Source organism: Triturus cristatus, chromosome 5_2 (genome assembly GCF_964204655.1).
Source record: "Triturus cristatus chromosome 5_2, aTriCri1.1, whole genome shotgun sequence".
NCBI lineage: Eukaryota > Metazoa > Chordata > Amphibia > Caudata > Salamandridae > Triturus > Triturus cristatus.
Genome location: NC_140588.1, coordinates 204737945 through 204759892, shown reverse-complemented (window position 1 = coordinate 204759892; position 21948 = coordinate 204737945).

The following is a 21948-nucleotide window of genomic DNA, read 5'->3' as shown; positions in this document are numbered from 1 at the left end:
AACCGGATTTTCAGGTGTTTGTTCACGAACCTTGGAACCCTGGTGGCTGCACGGCGGAGTACTTTGGAGCTGAACGCAGGTTCCTGACTGTTGTGGGGGCACTTGTGAACGGAGCCGGGACTGCGAGTACCAGTGGCCCCTCTGTTGACACACATTGGCCGCAGCTGTTGACTCTTCCCGGCCCCTCCCTCCATCTCTACAGCCCTACATAACGCCTCACGGCCCCCGCTTCGCGGGCGCCGTTCGGAGGCAGGTGTTTGTTCACGAACCTTGGAACCCTGGTGGCTGCACGGCGGAGTACTTTGGAGCTGAACGCGGGTTCCTGACTGTTGTGGGAGCACTTGTGAACGGAGCTGGGACTGCGAGTACCAGCGGCCCCTCTGTTGACACACATTGGCTGCAGCTGTTGACTCTTCCCAGCCCCTCCCTCCATCTCTACAGCCCTACATAACGCCTCACGGCCCCCGCTTCGTGGGTGCCGTTCGGAGGCAGGTGTTTGTTCACGAACCTTGGAACCCTGGTGGCTGCACGGCGGAGTACTTTGGAGCTGAACGCGGGTTCCTGACTGTTGTGGGAGCACTTGTGAACGGAGCCGGGACTGCGAGTACCAGCGGCCCCTCTGTTGACACACATTGGCCGCAGCTGTTGACTCTTCCCGGCCTCTCCCTCCTTTTCTCCACTATAACTAACATCACAGTCACGCGTACGTGGGACGCGTCCGGGGCGTGTCCCGGGCGAAGCCCGGGCCAAGGGCGGGCACGTTTAAGCCCGTTCAAGCACAGTCAAGACCGGACCGGGCCTCCCCTCTGTCATCCCACATACCCCTTGCCGTATTGAGTATTAAGGAGGTTTGTAAGTACTGTTTTTCCTGCTGCTTGACTAACGTAATATGGCTGCAGCATCAACCAGAAGCAGGACTGCATTAACAGGAACTCTGGACAACTTCATCACAAGAGCTAATTCCGTAATTGATCAGGGGATAATACTGATGGAAAGAAGAGTCTCCCAAGATTTAGCTCTCGCAAAGAGATCCTCTATGGGTCACATCGCTAATGCTCGAACTCCGGATGCACCTAGGAGAGAAATGCTAGACAATGGCCCCTCATGTAGTGATAATGTACCGTGTAGCATAGATTTACCGCACTCTCTTCCATCTGAGCAAGCTTTAGATTCTACTCTAGCTTTAACAATATTGAGCTCACCTGAGAGATTAAGTCTCCCCCAGCTGCGAGGAAGACGGGAGGGAGCGATGCCAAAAAGAAAAACGAATACGGCCCCGAGGGCGGGGGGCAAAAAAGCTAAAAAAGCTAAACTTGTCAAAGGTCATACGGGTAGTCAAATGACATATAATTCAACCACAACAGCTTCATCTGTTGCTGCTTTAGTCCATGCTCCACCCATACCCTCAGAAATTGGGCTACCAACTTCCATCAGCAGTGATACCCCACTAGAGGCACATGACATCCCAGTAGAGACATCTACCACTGTAAGTGCTCTTTTGAGTGCCATTATTAAGCCCCTGGAATTGAGATTGTCTCGCATCGAGCAACAGCTTTTGCGGATGGAACAGGTTGCGCTGGATACACAGAGCAAGTTAAAGGCAGATACACCTAATCCATGTCCTGCTCCAGCAGAAAATGGGTGTTCTCAGCCTGACCTAGCTTCAACTAATAACACCACGCCTGTTCCTCCAATAATACCAACAGCAACAAGTCCAACTATTTTGCAGAGGGGGGATGCCAATATAGATAAAGGGAAGGGTGGCCAGATGGAGAGCAAGGGTCCCCTCCCCAAAGAACGTATTATAGATTTGCCACCTGAATGTAGCCCTTATGTGGCAATCTTGGTAGGAGTCCCTGAGCTTCCAGATTTAATCATAGAACCATACCCTTCTCTTAAAAATAAAGTAATAGATTGGCTTAATAAAAATCGACCACTTCCCCCCCGTATTACTAGTGAAATCCTTATGGCACGGAGAGTATCGTGGGTGGGTCATGGTCCTAAAACGAGCAGGGATGATTGTATCTTAGTAAATTTTAAAGATCCCCGAACTGCTGAATATATCTGCAATTGGAAGTATCAGGACCAGGGAGCATTGATCCAAACCTATCCGTTGTCCCATTTTTACCCATCGACTCGATGGAACGCAATGGAGAATGATTGGACATTAGTACAATATAGAGGAGGAGCTAGGTCACCAAGGGCCCCATATGATCATCCGCCACCACCTCCCAAAATACCGATGCAAAACAGATATAGCTGTTTGGACCAAGTGGACTGACTTGGTCGGGTAATGGGTGATGTCCAAAAACAGAACAATAGTAAAAGTTGGGCTGTCGGTGAGGCTGAGTGCCCGACAAGAATAGATGGGACATTAATTACTGTCACAGAGAAACATACCCCCACCGCCGAATTCCCCCCGGAATTCCAAGAGGTTACATCTGATACAAGGCACATAGAAGCCCAAGAGGACATAGGGCAGCACCTCTGTGAAAGCACCGTTACAAACAGGAGTGATTGTAATTCCAGGGCAACTATGAATACTGAATCCCTGGTAATCGCGTCCTGGAATGTTGCGGGGCTACATAGTAAAATAGTGAGCGATGACTGGGGCACGTTTATCGATGGAATGGACATATGTCTATTCCAGGAGACATGGGCGAGAATAGAGGAAAGGAGAATGGGTTTTGCGGGTTTTCATATACCTGCACGATGGGGAGGCAAGGAACGACCATCTGGGGGCCTTACCATATGGGTGGCAACTCATCTGGGTTGTACAGCTGAGTCTGTCTGTACCCACTCGGACGACATACAGTGTGTAATCCTGAAATGGCCTAATAGCTTTAAGCTGGCTGCTGTGAATGTCCACTCGAGACCTGTCAGTCTAGCTAGTGAGTCTACTATGGTTGACGATCTATCAAATTTTCTGTATTCCATCCCAACGGATGTGTTTCTATTAGTGGCAGGAGACTTTAATTGCCACTATGAACCCTTACCGGGGATGGATCATGGTGCACTCGCAACTGAGGATGACTACAGGTCTATTCCGCAAATTCAATCTCCACATACTAGGTCGTGGTCCCCTTTGACGGTCCAAATAACGGCCCTTACACTAAGTCACTCAATTAGGGCCTGTAATGGACGCACCTTATCAGATACACCCTCTAGGTGCACATACAACAAAAAGGGTCACGAATCACGTTTAGACTACATCATGGTTCGGACACAGTCGTGGTCAAAGGTTATCGACCTCGAGGTCATTGCAAGGGATGACAGCGATCACAATCTGTTGAGGCTGGAGCTGGTTTCGCCGGTTACACAGCCAAAGGAACAAGGACCTAGATATGTGCGAGTAGATAGGCTAGTCCTAACAAATGATCGGCGCAGGGTCAGGTGGGACAAGGTGGAGGCGTCCTCTGTGGACCTGGCAAGATTGTATAACCTAATCTTGCCGTGTTTTATTGAACTAGATGTTCTGACATCCCAACAACCTCCTCCTGATTTTAATTTCAAATTGCAGGCCCTGCATACGAACCTTGTTAGTACCTTGTTTGATGTGTTTAACCTAGTAGTAACTAAGAGAAAGAATAGGATTCCTCTCTCCTCTTGGTTTAACGATGCTTGTCGCCTGGCAAAAAAAGAGTTGATTCGGGCTGTAAAACATGGCAATAATAGGATCCTTATTGCTGCCAAGAGAACACACTACAAAGCTATGCTAAAGCTGGCCAAGCAGGACTGGGACCATGCAAAATGGACCGATTTGTCCTGTGCTCTAGATCAGAAAGATGCCCGCAAATTTTGGTCTATAATCAACACAGGAAGCGGGGATCCCAAACCTGCAACTGAACCTAATATAGCGGCTAGCAATTGGGAAGACCACTTTAGAGCCCTGTACGCTATTGAAGTTGATATGGATCCACACCCGGTCCTTCCAACAGTGAATGATCCCCACGACATTATAGAGTTCTCGCTCGAGGAAGTTGTTAATGCCATATCGAAAATTCCATCCAGCAAGGCTCCAGGGCTAGACAAACTGCCGGGAGACCTCTTTAAACATCAAAAGGAGATCTGGGGACCATATTTATGTATTTTATTTAATGCAATCTTGAAAGGAATGAATGTACCCTGCACCTGGTTGGGGGCAGAAATCGTTCCTATTTTCAAGAAGGGCTCCCCTTTGTCACCGGTAAACTATAGGCCCATTAGCCTTATAGATGTCCCGCAAAAAATTTTTGCGCGGCTCATCCTTGAACGACTACAGGACTGGATGGAGGAGCATGCTATACTGAGCCAATACCAAGCGGGGTTTAGGAGGAACACCTCTACCATGGATCAAATCTTCCGCCTGTTATTACTATTCTGGAAAACAGCAAAGATTGAGGGTGGCAGCCTCTACATGGTATTCGTTGACCTCCGCTCCGCTTTTGATCTAGTACCCCGAGGGAAACTTTGGGCTGTGTTGGTCAGTCTGGGGGTGCCACCACCAATTCTGGCAATACTGATCAGGTTGCATGAGGGCAATTTTGCCCAGGTGCGTCATGGGAAGAATGGGGCTTTAACTTCTAAATTCCCCATTAGCAGAGGGGTGAGGCAGGGGTGCGTATTAGCACCTACCCTGTTTTGCCTATACGTTAATGGTGTGATTTCCCATCTCAATAGTGCCCTTAATAATGATGCCCCAATTTTGGCAGGTAGCAGGGTGCCAGCAATTATGTTCGCGGATGACACCCTGCTACTTTCTAAATCACCAATGGGAATCCAGCGTGTGCTTGACAGTTTTGAGGATTTTTGTAGAGGTCGTGGCCTGGAAATCAATGTGAACAAAACAAAATATATGGTTTTTAATCCCTCACCTTCCACACGGCCGAACCAAAAATTAGATTCATCAAACTTGGAAAGGGTAAAAACCTTTGATTATCTAGGAGTAACTCTAAGTGAAAACCTTTCATGGGCTCCACAAATCGCCAAAGCACAGCTGAAATTAGCCCAGTATGCAGGGGGTATACTTAGGTTTTCCAACACATCTACATATAAACCTATTAAACCCCCGCTTGAAGTATACACGAGTCAGGCCAGGGCAGCAATCTTATATGGAGCAGAACTCTGGGGGCATTCAACAGGCTTGGAACTCCTTAAAATTGAAAATAAGTTCATCAGACAGCTACTATCACTTCCACAAAGTACCCCGTTGCATCCTTTAAGGATGGATCTGGATCTGAGGCCGATGGATGATGAACTAGCTCTGAAGCCCGTTAGGTACTGGCACAGGTTGTGGACTACGCCAGAACTATTGCATTATAGACTAGAGCTGAAGGAAATTCTGGCTAGCAATAGTGTACAAAAAATCCCTTGGTTTATGTTTATAAAATCTCAGTGTATCAAACTTGGGCTAGGTGACATGTGGTACGAACCGGAAACAAGCTGCAAGGGGATCCCACGGAAGATGCTTACTAAGATCTACGTGGCTGAGCAACTAAACAGAGTACTGACTGCTCCTAAGAATGGACTTTTAACTAAATCCTTTTCAACTGTTAAAGATTTTTATCAATTTGAGAATTTTATGGATATTATCTATCCTATAGCATCAAGGAAACTATATCTCCAATGGAGATACGGCACTCTACCCCTGAGAGCTTTCACCCGCAGTTGGGCGCCAACCTCTACTGAGGCCTGCCCTGGCTGCAGTTGTGATAAAGAGGATGAGCTCCATGTATTATTTTTTTGCCCTGCATATTCAAAAGCTAGGAAGCATTGGATAGTGCCTATTTGTAAAAATATGGGTTTTCGGCAATGTAGCCATGCTTTTAGAATTCTTAAAACAGACACAACTGAATGTATAGTTTTCGCAGTCTCTAAATTTCTTTTAGCAATGTGGAACAGAAGAAGGGGACTGACTATCACTTAATGTATTGTTATGACTCATTTTATCTGTGTCAGGTCTGTCTGTGTATATATCTATTTTATTCTTTTTTGTACTTTTTAAGGCTATTTGCCGAAATAAAGATATCTTGATGATGAATAAACTTCCACATCCCAAAAGAAACATGCGATCATCCAACCTCACACTAGCGGAAACCCCGCGCATCCACAGAGCCAGAGCAGGCGGAATATCGTTCTCTCACATTGCAGCCAATGCCTGGAACGAGCTACCGGCAGACATCAGACGCGCTCCATCCCTAAACACCTTCAGGAAGATGCTCAAGACCTGGCTTTTTGGCTCAACGGAGCAAGCACACCCCCCCCCCCCCCCAGTGCCTTAAGACCCTCACGGGTGTGTAGCACGCTTACAATTCCCTGATTGATTGATTGATAAAAGTAGTAATCCACTCAGCTATCTATACAAAGTACAGATTAGTGATCTGCATGGTAAGTCTTCTTTGCAGCAGGCATATTAACCATCTGCACTACTTTATGATACAAAACTCAAATCTCTCTCTAACAGGAACATTAATCACAACAGGTTATCTAGACATTTTTATTGCTGCCTGAAAGCTGGATGCACAAGGAACTCTGTAGAAGATGTTTTTAAATCGTAAATTATTGCTAAGCACAGCGCCACCCCCGAGGTGAGAGACCCCTCCATAGGTCAGCGCCCAGGGCAACCTCACCAGTCACATCCCCCTAAAGACTGCCCTGCAAACCAGTACTAAGCCTTACACTGGGCAAGCCATTAAATAGAAACATTTGGCAGCAGCTGTGTTAGCAAAATAGGAACTAAAACTGTCCTACAGCTCTGCATTTTACCTAACCAGGTCTTAACATATTGTATGTCCAGCGTGGTCTACAAAGTACTGTCTACACCATATCCATGTTTTGGCAAATCAGGTAACATTTGTGACATTCTACTTCTGGCAATTTAAACTTTTCAAGCCTTATCACTGTAGTTTTCAGAAAGAGGGGTGGGGTGAGAATGTATGGTTAGGGACGCTGGAATTATGGCGCAGAGGAGGACAAATTTAACTGCAACGTGAACTAAATTAAGCAGCAATAAAATTCAAAATATGCGGCGTAATCCAGTGCATATTCTGGCAATATACTTCATTATTTTGCCTTTTTTAATGATAACACTGTCTGGACAAAGGTTTCAGCACAATAGTAATAGTTTAGAACCTAACACTAAAAAAAGAAAAGTGATTGATCATGGCACAGTAAAGGACCTGCCACCATGCAATAACACATGTGGAAGAGTTTTCTCTAACTTTTGATCTATTTAGGCTAAAATTATGTTTTTAATTGAAATCCGCAAATGTTGCATAAAATGGCTAATTATGGTGAAAATGCATAAAATCCATCAGTTTGTGGAAAATGCAGTGGCTGAAAAAACATATATTTTAGTGGCTCAAACTATCGAGTAAAAGATTCCCGGCTCATGACCATAATGATAATCACAGTTGCCTCCAAGACTTCTACACAAGTGCACTTCTCAGTAACTCCATGTTGAATATTGAATGAATGATTACAGTCTTATATAGCGCATAGCTACCCGAAGGCATCCCAGCGCTTAACTCACTAGATCTTGAGGAAATCAGGCAAACAGGAAGGTTTTTAAACTCTTCCTGAACCTGAGATGGTTAGCTTCCAATCTGATGGAGTCGGGAAGTTTGTTCCACAGGGTGGCGGCTTGGAGGGAGAAGCGCCTGCCTCCCATTCGCACTCTCCTGGTTCTGGGAATTGCAATCAGCTTCTTATTTTCAGACCTTAGAGCTCGTCCTGGTAGAAATAAATGAAACATAGATTGAATCAGGGAGGGTCCTATTTTATTAATAGCTTTATGGACCGTAGTCAGCGCTTTGAACTGTACTCTTTGCTGGACAGGCAGCCAATGTAGTTGACGCAGTGCTGGCTTAGCAGAAGTCCGACGAGGGATATCCAGCAGCATTCGGGCCGCGCAGTTCTGTACTGTCTGCAAGGTTTTTATGGTAGCTTGTGTGGTGCCTAAATACAGCGCATTAGAATAGTCCAAGCGTGAGAGAATCAGCGCCTGCACTAATATTCTCCTGGCCTCAAACGGAAGGAGTTTAATTATCTTCCGAAGAAGTCTAATGAAGGCATAGCAGGTTCCTGCCACCTTGCGAGCCTGAACACCAAAGTTCAGGGCAGGATCAAGCCAGACCCCCAGGCTCTTGATTTGTTCTTTAGGTGGCGGTGGAGGGCCCAGATTAGACGGCCACCAGTTCTCTACCGTATTGGATGGTTTATAACCTAGCAGCATCACCTCCGTTTTTGATCCATTCAACTTTAGGAAGGATCGGTCCATCCATTCCTTAACTTTATTAAGGCACAGGGAAAGGTTCTCAAATGGGGCGCCCTGAGAAGCCAGGGAGATGATAAGCTGCGTGTCATCTGCATACGTTACCAGCTGTACTCCCCAGGGCAACACCACCTCAGCCAATGGCCTCATATAAATGTTAAATAGGGTAGGGCTGAGGGAAGAACCCTGGGGGACACCACATTGCAGACGCATTTGGGGGGAACAGGCATCATCCTCAAAGACCGCAAAAGTCCGATCGGACAGAAAAGAGCGCAGCCACTTTAGTGCGCCTCCTCCGACACCTACTTCCATCAATCTATGAATCAAGATGGAATGATTCACGGTGTCGAAGGCGGCACTAAGATCTAATAACAAAATGGCTGCCCTATCTCCATTGTCCACAATCTTCCTCGCCTCCTCTACAACAGTGATTAGGGCTGTTTCAGTGCCCTGCTTAGCTCTAAATCCTGTTTGAGTGATATGGAGGGAATTGCTGCTCTCAAGATAGGATCCCAACAATGCGTTCACATGCTTCTCCGCCAGCTTACTGATGGTTGGCAGTAAGGAAATAGGCCGATAATTAGCCCAGTCTTCTGGGTTTAGATTTGGCTTCTTCAATAAAGCTTTCACTTTTGCCTGTTTCCAAGAAGAAGGGACTATGCCAGATGAAAGTGAAGCATTGATCACCCCTTGAATAGCTGGGGTTAAAACATCTGACACCAACTTTAGGATGGTAGGCGGGGCGGGGTCCGCTGGAGAGCCTGACTTCAGATTGTTCAAGAGGGCCCATGCAGTGGGGTAATCTAGTTGAGAAAAATGATCCAAACCGGTAATGCCGGTGTCCATTGAGGGGGGAAGGATCTCTTCAGCGGGCAGAGGCTTAAACGAGGAAAAAATATTATCCACCTTATCGGAGAAATAATGCGCCAGTTCATTACAGCGGGAACTTGCCAGTCCAGGGTCGTTAACAGGCATAGGAGGAGTGACCAAGGATTTGAAAATTTTGAAAATTTCCCTGGGGGCATTGGATGCCGAATCAATTTTTTCCTGATAGTAATTTGATTGGGCAGTTTTGATTCCCTGTTTATATTTCTTCAGGGCCAATTTATAGATGTCCTTACTCTCTTCTGAGTAGTTTTTGCGCCAGTGTCTCTCCTGCTGCTTGCATTGGCGCTTTAAGACTTTAAGTTCCAATGTATACCAGGGTTTTTTATTATTGCCCATCCTATGGGACAGTTCACTTTTGGGGAGGGTGACATCCAAAGAGGACGATAGCCATTGGTTAAATTGTGTATCGGCTATCAAAGGGTCCTGGGAGAGCGCAGGTAATGAGTCACTCAGTTCCTTCCTCCACCTCTCGGTAGAGAGTTTGGACCAGACCCGTATGGACCTCTGGTATATTACTCTGGTTATGATTCTTGTGAACAGTCATGTCATTATTGATGTTTTTTGAGATGCCATCATGGTTTTTAAACAATAGTTTTAGATTATGCCAAGGCGTACCTAGAACATCACTTTAACATTTATTTTTTTCCAGTGAATCTCCAGGGCGATATTAAATGTAAGCTAAAATCTTTGTACCTTACCTAACTATAATGTCACTTTAACTTTGGTTTTGTCTATTGAATTTCCAATGTTTTTTTTTTAAAGTAAAGTAAGATCTTATTACTATACCTAACAACAATATTTTCACTTTAACCTTTGTTTCTTTCAGTGAATTTCTGTATTTCCTTTACCTTATTCACACAATCTTATTTTGTAGGTTCTCTCCTTACAATAATAAGAGTGTAACTAATTTAGGGCCACGAGGGTCTGCAAGGGTCAACTATGTGTTTTCCACAGGTGGAATACTTTACTCTTTCTAAGTGGCAAGCTACCCCAATCACTTCCTGATTACAACACTCCCGACAAGCAGCTGTAATTCATACCACTTCATCCTGCCCCACTACAAATATAATCTGGGATGGAATATGGAAATGAATACTTCTACCCAGACATGAACTACCAGCTGGAGAATCTTCCACTGTTTTGCTCTAGACCTCTTACCCACGACCTCCGGTACACTGAACCTTAACACGGTCATTTATGTATAATATACTTTGCTCCCCCACTTCCCGACAGACTCAATTGCAAGGAACAGCCATGATGCCCCACCCCTTCTCTTAACCCCATGACACCACACTAGAGAGATACGGCCCAACTAATGGAGCATAACATTTCCCAAAAATCGCTAAAATAATGCTAAAAATAAATTCAAATACATCCTCCTCAAAAAACTACCAGAAAAACTAATAGCCGATGACTACTACAGCATGAGCAACGGCAACACAAAAAATGATTCATTTTCTACACAATACGCCCGGCAAAATGGAGAAATATCTTCCACCTGCAAGTTACAAAAACAATCAAAATTCCCAACAGATCTAAACTCACCATTACTCCCTCCCAAACTTTAAGAGGGGAGATCTGCATAGCTATCTTCAGAATGGGGAACATAGTAATTCAAGAGGCAGAACATCTCCTCACCATCTTTGATCGACACTTCCCATCACTACTCGCCTTATTACAGCAACCTGGTCCAAACCCCCACCCACCTTCCTCCTTTCTACCCTTGTTCATTCAACCAGAACCTATTTGCCTATATGACTTTACCGCCACACCATGCACTATTGCTACCACTCCTGACTCACGCCTTAGTCAAAAAAGCTCCAGCCCAGTCCCCACTACACACACCCTAACAAATACCCACACCAAAACGCAATCCCTTTGTGCTCACACTGGACATGGTAGTGCTTGTCCCAATTAAAGATTGCTCATCACTAAATACCCTTCCAAAACATCCCAGACACCCACTGTTGAACCCACACAACCCATTCAACCCCTACATATTTTATACCTTAATGACATCCCCCAACCCTCTGTTCAAGAGCCCTCACCTTCTTTAGCCTATAAAGCCCACCGCATTTTCACCCATAGATGAATGAGGTAGAACAGAACACAAAAAAATTGATTCTCTTGCCAAAGTCCTGCAACACTTAAAAAAGGAACTCACGTTTGAGACCAAGTTAACACTCTATTACATCCCGAGAATAGAGAAATTGACTCCCCAAATAGGATCTCAAAGAGACAGCCAGCAAACCAGTTAGAGCTCCATTACCTCAAGCCACCTGGTCCACAAACCCTACTATGCTTTCATGCCCCTATCCTCTATGAAATTGGAATTAATCAACAAAACATGAAGCACTAAAACTCCATAATAAGACCGCAAGTCTCCATCCACCATTCCAATACTCATTAGCACAAATAGAATCTCTAAACCTTATATATCGCCCAGACTTCCGGCTCATTTCACCACCATCCCGACACTAAACCCTACAAAAAAGTCCTTACTCCCTAACCTGCATGCTCCTTAACTGCAGATCAAAACGAGAGGAGATGATGGACGGAGTGTTGAACATTGCAAGCACTCACCCCCAGACAACTGATCTGGGTTTAATCCATCATCATTCTTTAGCTCACTCCGCCACCCCAGTTCAGACATGGCCATATGCAAATCAGTCTGACCCTTTGCCTCATGGGAACAGTCCAGCCCGAACTGCCAGGCCATGCCTTCACTGGACTGGAAGCAAGCATCCTGGGACCGGGTTTGGGTTCATAACCCTCATCAGCCAGGCTATCTTGAATCCAGTGGCAACGTGAGCAAGGGACCCACGTCTGGGCATACCCTGCCAACTAAGGGCGAACAAAGCAAAACCAGAGGAGATGATGGGCGGAGTGTTGAACATTGCAAGCACTCACCCCCAGTCAACTGATCTGGGTTTAATCCATCATCATTCTTTAGCTCACTCCGCCATCCCAGTTCAGACATGGCCTTAACTGCAGATCAGCAGTGAAGCAGGCAACAGAAATAGCCGAAACTGTTCTTACTGAAGGAATCAGCATTGCATTCCTAATGGAAACCTGTTTAACAAACACTAAACTCCTAAACTAGACTTGCTCACTCCTCCTGGCTATTCCATCATTAAACGAGACAGACCAGGACACATAGAGGGTGGGCTAGCGATCATCCACAAAGAAGAAACCCAGTTTAACCCCCTAGAGACCACTGACTACTTGACCTTTGAATATTGTGGAGTAGAAATCAAAGCCAAAGGCTCCACTCCCGCCAAACTCCACACTATCTATCATCCACCTGGTGATTGCACTCTCCTCACCAAAGAATTAACCAACCTAATAGCATGTTTATCCCTAACTGACACCAATGGCGTGTTCCTAGGCGACTTTAGCCTACACTGGAATGACATAGAAGACACCACAGTCCGTAACCTAATACACCTTCTGGAAATAAATGACCTCAAGCAACTCTGTAACACACAGAACCACAATCAAGGCTGGACTCTAGAAGCAATAATTACTATGGGTGAACTTGTCTCCCTTCATTCCATCTTGCCCATAGACTGGTTGGATCACCACCTAATAGTACTTAATCTCAAGACTCACACTATACCCTACCCAATCCCTATCCAACAAACCAATGAACTGGGAAAGGAACATCAAGTAAATCCCAATAATGGAACTGAGTGGGTTTTTTAATTATTTTTTAAAGTGTGTGGCCTGATCACACATGCACCATCCACAAAATATATAAATATTGGTGGCAACGGGGAAAGCACATGACCTTTCCTGCCAGCTCCACTGCCTGCACGCATCTGTTCCTGCCGGGTGGGAGCAATCCAGTGTTAAAGTTACTTTAGGGAATGAGTTATAGTTACTTCAGGTAACTATAACTCGTGGATTTCAATGGTTTTGTAAATTTAAAATGACATCATGTTTTAACTGACATTTTCACCTAACTATAGCGTCCATTTAACCTTTGTTTTTTTACCGTCTCTCTCTCTCTCTATATATATATATATTCAATGAAAAAACCATAGGTTTCAGGGGCGTTTTAGTTAGCTGGACATTTCCCTCATACAAAATCCTAGAAATTCCCCTGTTATAGTTAGTTCAGCTAACTATAACTCGCGCCCCCGCAAAGCACTGCTGATGACGTCACATATTACATCACTCATGACATGGTCAGTGACATCACTGATGACATCACTGATGACATCTCAAATGACATCACTGATGACATCACTGATGACATCATCCAGTGAGTATGTGTTTCTGTACAGTTTTAATATGTTTAATATATATAGGGAAAGGTCAGTTGAACAATGAGTGGGTGTACAAGTGTGTGAATGGATTATTTTCTAGGTGCGTAACTGACTCTATAAGTGAGTCATTAAATGTATCTTACTGCAGACTAGTGACTAAACTGTGTGAATGTCTGTATGTGTCTGTGTGTAGGTGTATAAGTGGCTGCATGGTTTTGTGAATAGCTATATGAGTGTCTATATGGGTTATTGATTGGTTGTCTGAGTATCTGTATGGGTGCCTGAGTGTCTGTGTGGGTAGGGTGTGTGTGACTCTATGCATAGATGTGTGAGTGGGTGATTCTATGGGTGCATGGTTTTAAGAGTGCAACTGTGATGGACTGTATGGTTGGGTGAGTGTATGTATGGGTGTGTTAGGGATTGAATGTATATCTCAGTGGTACATGTGTGACTAACTACATATGTGAAAGGCAGTATATATGAGTGTAAGAGTATATAAGTGGGTATATGTGAGAGTGAGATTGTGAGAGTGGCTGTATGGATGAGTGTGTGCTTGTATCAATGATTTTATAAGAGCGTAAGAATGTGGTACTATTTTTATGAGTAAGTGAACTTGAGTGTGTTTAACTGTATAGGTGAGTAAATTGGACTGTGTTTAATTACTTGCACGACTGACTAGGTGTGTCAGTACCTCAATGGATGATTGGCGGTGTGTGAGTGTCTATATAGGTGTATAAATGCATATGATAGTCTTGTACGGAGTGACTGTAAGTATGAGTTACTGTACAGGTGAGTGAGTGGAGGTGTATGTAAACCTAAGAGTCAATGAGTGGGTATGTAGTTATTGGTATTGGTGTATCTATGGCTTTCAAAATCGCCGTCTCAAATTTTGAGTCGGTGTATCAAAGGTTGTATTAGGGTGTGAGAAGTTGCACTAATTTATTACATGGATGACGTCATCAGTGATGTCATTTGAGATGTCATTAGTGATGTCATCAGTGATGTCACTGACCATGTCATGAGTGATGTAATATGTGACGTCATCAGCAGTGCTTTGCGGGGGGGCGAGTTATAGTAAGCTGAACTAACTATAACAGGGTAATTTCTAGGGTTTTGTACCAGGGAAATGTCCAGCTAACTATAACGCCCCTGAAACCTATGTTATTTTCAGTGAATTTCTAAGGTTTTTTAAATGCCAATTCCTAACTATAACGTGCATGAAACCTACGTTTTTTTCAGTGAATTTCAAAGGTTTTTTAAATGCTAATTCCTATCTATAACTTATCTCTAAAGATTTCATGTTTAATGATTTTGATTGGATTTCTATATTTTTCAAATTCAGTGTGTCAATTTAATTAATTATGGTTTTTTTTAAATACTTTTTTAGCACCATTTTTTAAACTTTTTTTTTCAATTAATTCTTTTAAAAATTAAAAAATATTATTTGAATTTAATGGGGTATTCAAACATATTTTTCAAAATATTTTTTTAACTATATGTTCAAAACTTTATTTTATATATATTTTTTCCATGTTTTTGGATCCGTGCACCCTATGCGTACCGTTCTTAATCCCGACACGTTAGCATCCACGCATGGTACGAGTTGGGTACGTGTTTAGTGCACGATCGCAATGCGACTGGAACGCGACTCCCAGCCTATACGCGACACGTTCGATGTACGTAACGCGACGTTTACGCGCTTCCGCAATGCGTCATGTGCATGGATCCCACGAAATATTTAACATTTAAAAAAACATATATATATGTATTTCATGTGAATATTAATTGAAGACAAACTCTTAACTAGTCTTAAAAGTAATATATTTTTACATCTAATCCTATGTTTCTTTTTAATTGAATTTCGCGGATGCGCGCTGGGTGCGTGATGCGTAAGCGCAGGGTGCGCAGATCCCATGTGACCTGCAAAAAAAGAGATTTGATTGGTTCATTACACTTCCTGTTCTAACTATTGAAAGACCCCACCCAATTCAATCATTCTTCTTTGACCTTCTTTGGAGGAGCATCTCTTTGCAGAGAAGAAGATTTTTTAGACTAAGTTTACACTTAGCTCTAACTTTTTTCAACTAAAAATGGCTTCAGAGCAGTAGGCATCACCTGCATCTCCTCATACATCTGAGGATGAATTTTTGGAGGAGGCACCACGCAAAGAACGTTTTTCTTCAGTAGTGTGGACATTTTTTGCTTTTCCCAAGGGGCAGAATAAGACCAATGCCACCTTGGTCATGTGCAAGATTTGCAAAAGAGTGCTGTCGCGAGGGGATCCTAACAAGAAATACTTGTGCGGCACAGCAAGTATGATGAAGCACCTGAGGACCCTTCATCCGAACAATCTTGCACAAGAAGAGTGCCGAAGGATGAGAAACACTCCTGCTCCTGCCCCTTCCACCTCATCGCAGCCGAGCACTTTAAAAGTGCATCCATCAGCCCAAAACTTAGACATCCGTTCTCAATTTCAATATTTAAAAGTGTTCTGCGACTTTGTGCTACGGTGAGCAGTCGATCGATCTGATCTGCCGCCTGCAAGAAAGTCACATTTGCCAGTTTTTGTTTTTTTGTTCCCTGAAGTTCATTGTTTGGTTCCTCCTGTTTTGTATTTTGTTTTTTGTTTTTTTCCAGAAAAACCAAAAAAATCACAAAATTGTTACAAAACCCCCAAAAAAATATAAAAGAAGAAAGAAGAAAAAAATAAAAGTTCTTGTAAGAACTAGCATTCCTGGTTGAAAAAAAGAGCTAAATTTCTTTGTTAGTGTGTGAAAGTTTAGATGAATGTATGTGTAGTACGTAATTGAGTGAATGAATGCATTAGTAGCGTATGGTGAATGTATAAGTGCAGAACTATGAGGAAGTGCTGCAGCATCACACAGTAACCTCTTTAACTACAGTGTGCTGTAGTAATTCCGAAGCACAGGGATGCAACATATGTACATAAATATGTTGCAAATCTATTCTTCTCTCTGCACGGCTGCTTAAACTGCAGCCATGTGGTGACACAGGCACCCTTGCACCATAGTGCAAGAATATCTGTGTCATGTGCTGTTTGTTTTTCTGCAGGAAGACACACCTTTCTGCACAAAAACAATGAGAAAATGCATTTTTCTCCTTCAATGTATGCTGAACATTTTAGCATGCATTGAAGATATAAAAATGTGGAGAAATAAAAATAATTTTCCTTATTGTGCTTTCCTACACCAATTTTAGAATGGTGCAGCATTCACATACATATCGAGATTTGTGATTTCTGATAAATCTAGAGATGTATCTTGTTCTATGAGTATTCAGTGCAATCATGCACAACAACACTTATAGAACACCCTCTCAACGCAAAGTGGTGTGTATGATGAGGTTGTATTTACATGGAGTAGAAAAAGTACACAGAGTGCCTTTTTCTCTCTTTGTAAATATAAAAGAGTGTCTTGTGCAATAACTATGTTACAAAAAGTGACATATTTCCGGTTTTAAAATTCCTTGTGAATGATAGAAGGTAAGCACAGAGTTTTGTCTGCAAAGATGCTCAAAGAAGAATGGTTGAATTGATTGCGGTCCTTCAATAGGTACAATGGGAAATATTATGAACCCCTCAAATCTCTTTTTTTGCAGGTCACATGATATCTGATTATGGTCAGATTTCAAAACTACATAGGTATAAACAGAGTGTTTTTAGAAACGTGTTTCAACTTTGTAGCTTCTTGCAGACCTCCTCATTCTGCATATTGAGACTTAGTTAAACTTACCTTCACAATAATAGGAATACAAAATGGTATACATTTTTTTTTCAGATTTTCATTGCAATCTAAATTCATATAAATTGCTTATTTTAAAATTTGGATCTGTGAAAGAAAAGAAAAAAAAATTATAACATGTAATAATACATTTTTTACAACACAGCATCATTTCCACAAAGTAATTTGTTTGCCTTTTTTGCTGTTCTCAGAATATATTGAATTTCACTAGAAATAGTGATTTCAATCGTACTCATCACTTAACAGGAGGCAAAACAAAAACAATCAGAAAGATTGTTAAAAAAACAGCAACATACTATTCTCAGTAAAATATCAGAAAATACAAATCACACATATATGAAATGCTTACAGCTTACAAAATTTTATAACTTTAACTTATAAAAACTGTAAATATTGCCGCATTAAAATAATCACCGAATCAATGACCACCAAAAAGTCCATAATTCAAAAATATACCTTTCCTTGAGGCCAAATGGTATTTTTGCACTCCTTCTTTATGTAAATTGTCCAATGGTAGTCCTATTAAATTATAATATTAAAATCCTCAGAGAGTGAATTATCTTCCTAAAACTTTGGCTTTAAAAATATTAGGTAGGAATTTGGTAATTCACTAGGCAAACATTGTTTGAAAACCAACTGGGCATCTTTACAAAGTGTCCAGCCTTTGTCACATTTTAGATAGGCCATTTAATGTCCAGATGTTGTGGAAGGACCATCATTGAAAATTATTGCAATTGCTACAAAAGTCCTTCCTGATATTGATAGTTGTGCTGCTACAAATTGCTTTATTAAAGTATCCAATTTTCTTCCGTCAGCTGTACAACGTTGCATCATTAAAATTATGTATTTTCCATATTTTGTTAAGATTAATGTGGATAACATTTCTGATTTACATTGGCTACACTCCATGTTTTGAATTGCACCTTTAACTAATTTATTGGAAGACACTGATTTGCAGTCTGGTAATGTTAAATACAGAAATCACTCAGTGTCTACATTAGTGCTACATGTATACATGCAATTTTTACAATAATGTTCCCATTTGTAAGAAAGGCCAAAAATATTTTCTATTTCTACACCTTCATTTTCAAAAATGGTAAGCATATACATGAAAAATTCCTGAGCATCTTGTTGGATATTATGTGTAAATTGTGTAGAACCAGAATACACATCCAAAAGACTACGAACATCTGAAACAGATTGTATTTTACTTCTATCTGTTGTCAATTTTTCATAAACAGAATGCAACAGAGAACAAAATCTTTTTTGCCGATTCTGCATAATTTGTTCTTGCAAACCTTCAAGATAAAAAACAACATTGACCACTACATTAGCATAGCAGTTGACACCCGAACTATTTTCAAACTGATAACCAACAATCTCTCCAACAGTGTCCAATTTCTTTTTACCTGCAATCACAACATTATCTTGTTCTTTTCCCTTCTTGACACCTTCAGAACAGATATTCTCTAACCTTCTTTTTTGACCAACCACACGCTTTTCAAATACAGGATATTGACCTAAATTTGGAGCATACACCCTTCTAAACCTATTATACTCTTTTACACAGTTTGCATCTGCAGTAACCTTTGTCTCATCAAAATCAATCGAAAACAAACCAGATAATGTTCTGACTCGCGACAAAGCAATATATGCTATACCCTCTTTAAATTCGGTAGATCCAATGTTGACCAATGCACTGTCTACACTTAATCCTTGAGATTTATGAATAGTCACTGCATATGCCAGAGAAAATGGAAATTGTTTCCTACGGACATATAAATCTTTAACAAGCAAAAAACGAACTGAACAACGACCAATTTCTTTAACTTCATCAATCTGATCAAATTTAATTTTTAAAAATTCAATTCTTTCTTTTTTCTGATAATTCACAAAATCCACCACTTTGCCCATTGCACCATTAACTAAACCTTTCTCTACATCCAAATTACACCCTAAAATTACACTTCAGTTTACACACGCATATAGTGTCTTTTCTAAACCAGCAGTTTTAGATATTTTTTCTCTAAACAATCCAGTTTTGATCTCAACTTTCCCGTCAAAATAATAGTGATTCCTTCATGCAGTATTTTATCGATGGCTTCCATTTTTACAATTTCTTCATTTTCCAGTTTCCATAATTCTTCTTTGAATATTGAACACTCGCGCAGTGTTGGCATTAAGCAAATCACTGACTTATTTTTAGCAATTTCTACGTACACTTTTGCAAGAACTGCATTTTCATTTGGAAAGACATTGCAAAGTAATCGACTCTCCAAAGCTTCTTTCCCTTGTTTTGAAAGAATTCCAATTCTTTTATCTTGAAGAATACTTCCATATTCGGCATCATTTGCCTGTCGCATATTTGTTGTCAGTTCTTTGTATTCAAAATTACTCCAAATGTTCACATTACCAACACTGCCAAGAGACTTTCTGGTATCTTCATGGGCAAGTGTGTTAAATACCGGTTGTCCTTTTACCGGAGTCAGTTGCAGTAGATCTCCAAAAACTATGACATGTTTTCCTCCAAATAACACGTCATACTCTGTTTTAAGAATTTGCTGCATTCTTAAATGCACAAAGGCAAGCATCAAGTTTGAGACCATGCTCACCTCATCAATAATGAGAAGTTTCATTTTCTTCAGGACTCTTGAAACTTCACAACAAGCTTCTCCAGATAGCTTGTGGTATTCCAATTTGTTCTCATGCTCTACTGGCAGAATTAGTAAACGATATAAAGTAATTCCTTTAATGTTATGAGCTGCCAACCCAGTTGGAGCAGTGACAACACAAGACAAATGCGAATCAGTTGTTTTCTGCAGATAACTTGTAATTACTTTAATTAAAAAACGTTTTCCTGTTCCAGCTTGACCACTCACATACATTTGGATAGGTTGAAATGATGTACATGAGCACCCTCTCTTTTCATGAAGTAATCTATGGTAAATCTGCTCTTTCACTTGCTGATATATTTGTTTCTGTTCAACATTTAGTTGCTCTTCCAAGTTTCCTAACTGTATTGCATCTTCTTGTGCTTGATACATTGCTGTTTCCACCTCATTCATTGCAATCGCTCCTTCATTTTCAACAATTGGTTGTCCTAGTGGATCTCGACTCAGTGCAGCAGAACTTTGACTGTCTTGAGAACTGTCTCTAGCAATCTCAGCTGCAATTATAGCTTCATGATCAATTTCATCATTCAACATTTTGACATAATTTGCGAAAGCATTGCATTGTATGCTATCTTTACAAGCATTAAATGAATCTTCATAGCTGGGAAAATCTCCAAGTAATTTCCAGTTCTGAACGCCATGGTTTGAACATTTGCAAAAGGGCTAACTAGTAAAATTCCCTTTTGTCAACAGTGTCGCAACTCAGTTTCCTGTGATTAATAACATTTCCTTTCCTTTGTTTCACCAGACATCCTTCGGAACCAATCACCCCATATTTTCCATTGTTGATGTTCTCTGTAGTATTCCGTTTAAAAGTGTAGTTTTGCAGCACTTCATAGAGACACATGTTCTCAAGATGATGACTTCTATTTGGATAGTATGTGTCCAACATATTCGTTTTCAAAATATCTGTACTTTCTGGGTCATTTTCTGCTAAATATTCAATTTCTTGAACAGATTTCAGTACCCGATTTCGCATTCCTGCAAGACCTAGACTCACCCAAATGATTCTTCTACTTTTGGAATATAGACTTGCAGATGATAATCGATCTGAACATTCATATGCTCCAATTTCACGATGCAATAACATCTTGAAACTTAAACTGTATAATTTCTTACTTAGAGTCTTCTCGTGAGAAATCTCTTCCCACATTTCTTTCAATTCAGTCTTTTCTGATTTAGTAATGTAAGACGTTACCTATCGAGCAACAGCAATGGAATAGTCCGCAACATACTGAATATCCATGTTAGCGTTCCACATGGATAAAAATAACTGGATTGTAGTCATTTATGTATTTTGATTCTTCGCTTCTTCTTAAGTTGTAGGTGTTTTTCGGAGACTTTCTTGTGATGGTATGTCGCATAGCTGACATAAAACTGTTCACTCTTCCTTTGGATAATACAGGTCATGGAAATCCAAAACGACATTTGGTATAGAACTTATCCTTTGACTTGTACTTTCGTCGACAGTATTTTTCACACCTGTGGCTTTGAAATCGTAAGACTTGTTGTTTTAAGTTTTTGTCTTCTCTGCTATTTGGAAGAGCACATGTAGCATAATCTTCAATGAAAGACAAAACAGTTTCATCTGAATCTGTTCCAAATTTGGGGGCGTCCTTGACCCATAACAACATATGTATGTGAGGCGCACCTCTTGCTTGATACTCCTTTCTCCAAAAGAAATCCACAACTTCTCCAAGAGGAGGATTCTTTTTATTGCAGATGAAAGACATCATAGCTTCAAATCTATGATTAAAATATCTGCATACATTGACAGGATCCAAAGAGCACAATTCTCCAGGTGTCTTGTATTCAATATTTTTTATATTGGAATTTGCCTCTCGAAGAAATTCAAGTAAATCATCCCAAGCATACTCATCACAGCTTAGTGTAATGAACCATGTAGGAGTTCCCAAGTTCCGTAGCATACATTTCAATTCTCCATGTCGACGGTACCAATATTTATTAGTCCCACGCTGACATGCCATCAGATTAATCAACTGAGATTATAAATGATCATCTCTCTGATGCACTTTATCCATAAAAACCTTTGCAGTTACATTTTGAAGATGCATTCCAGTTTTTAAAATGTGATTTACTTCATA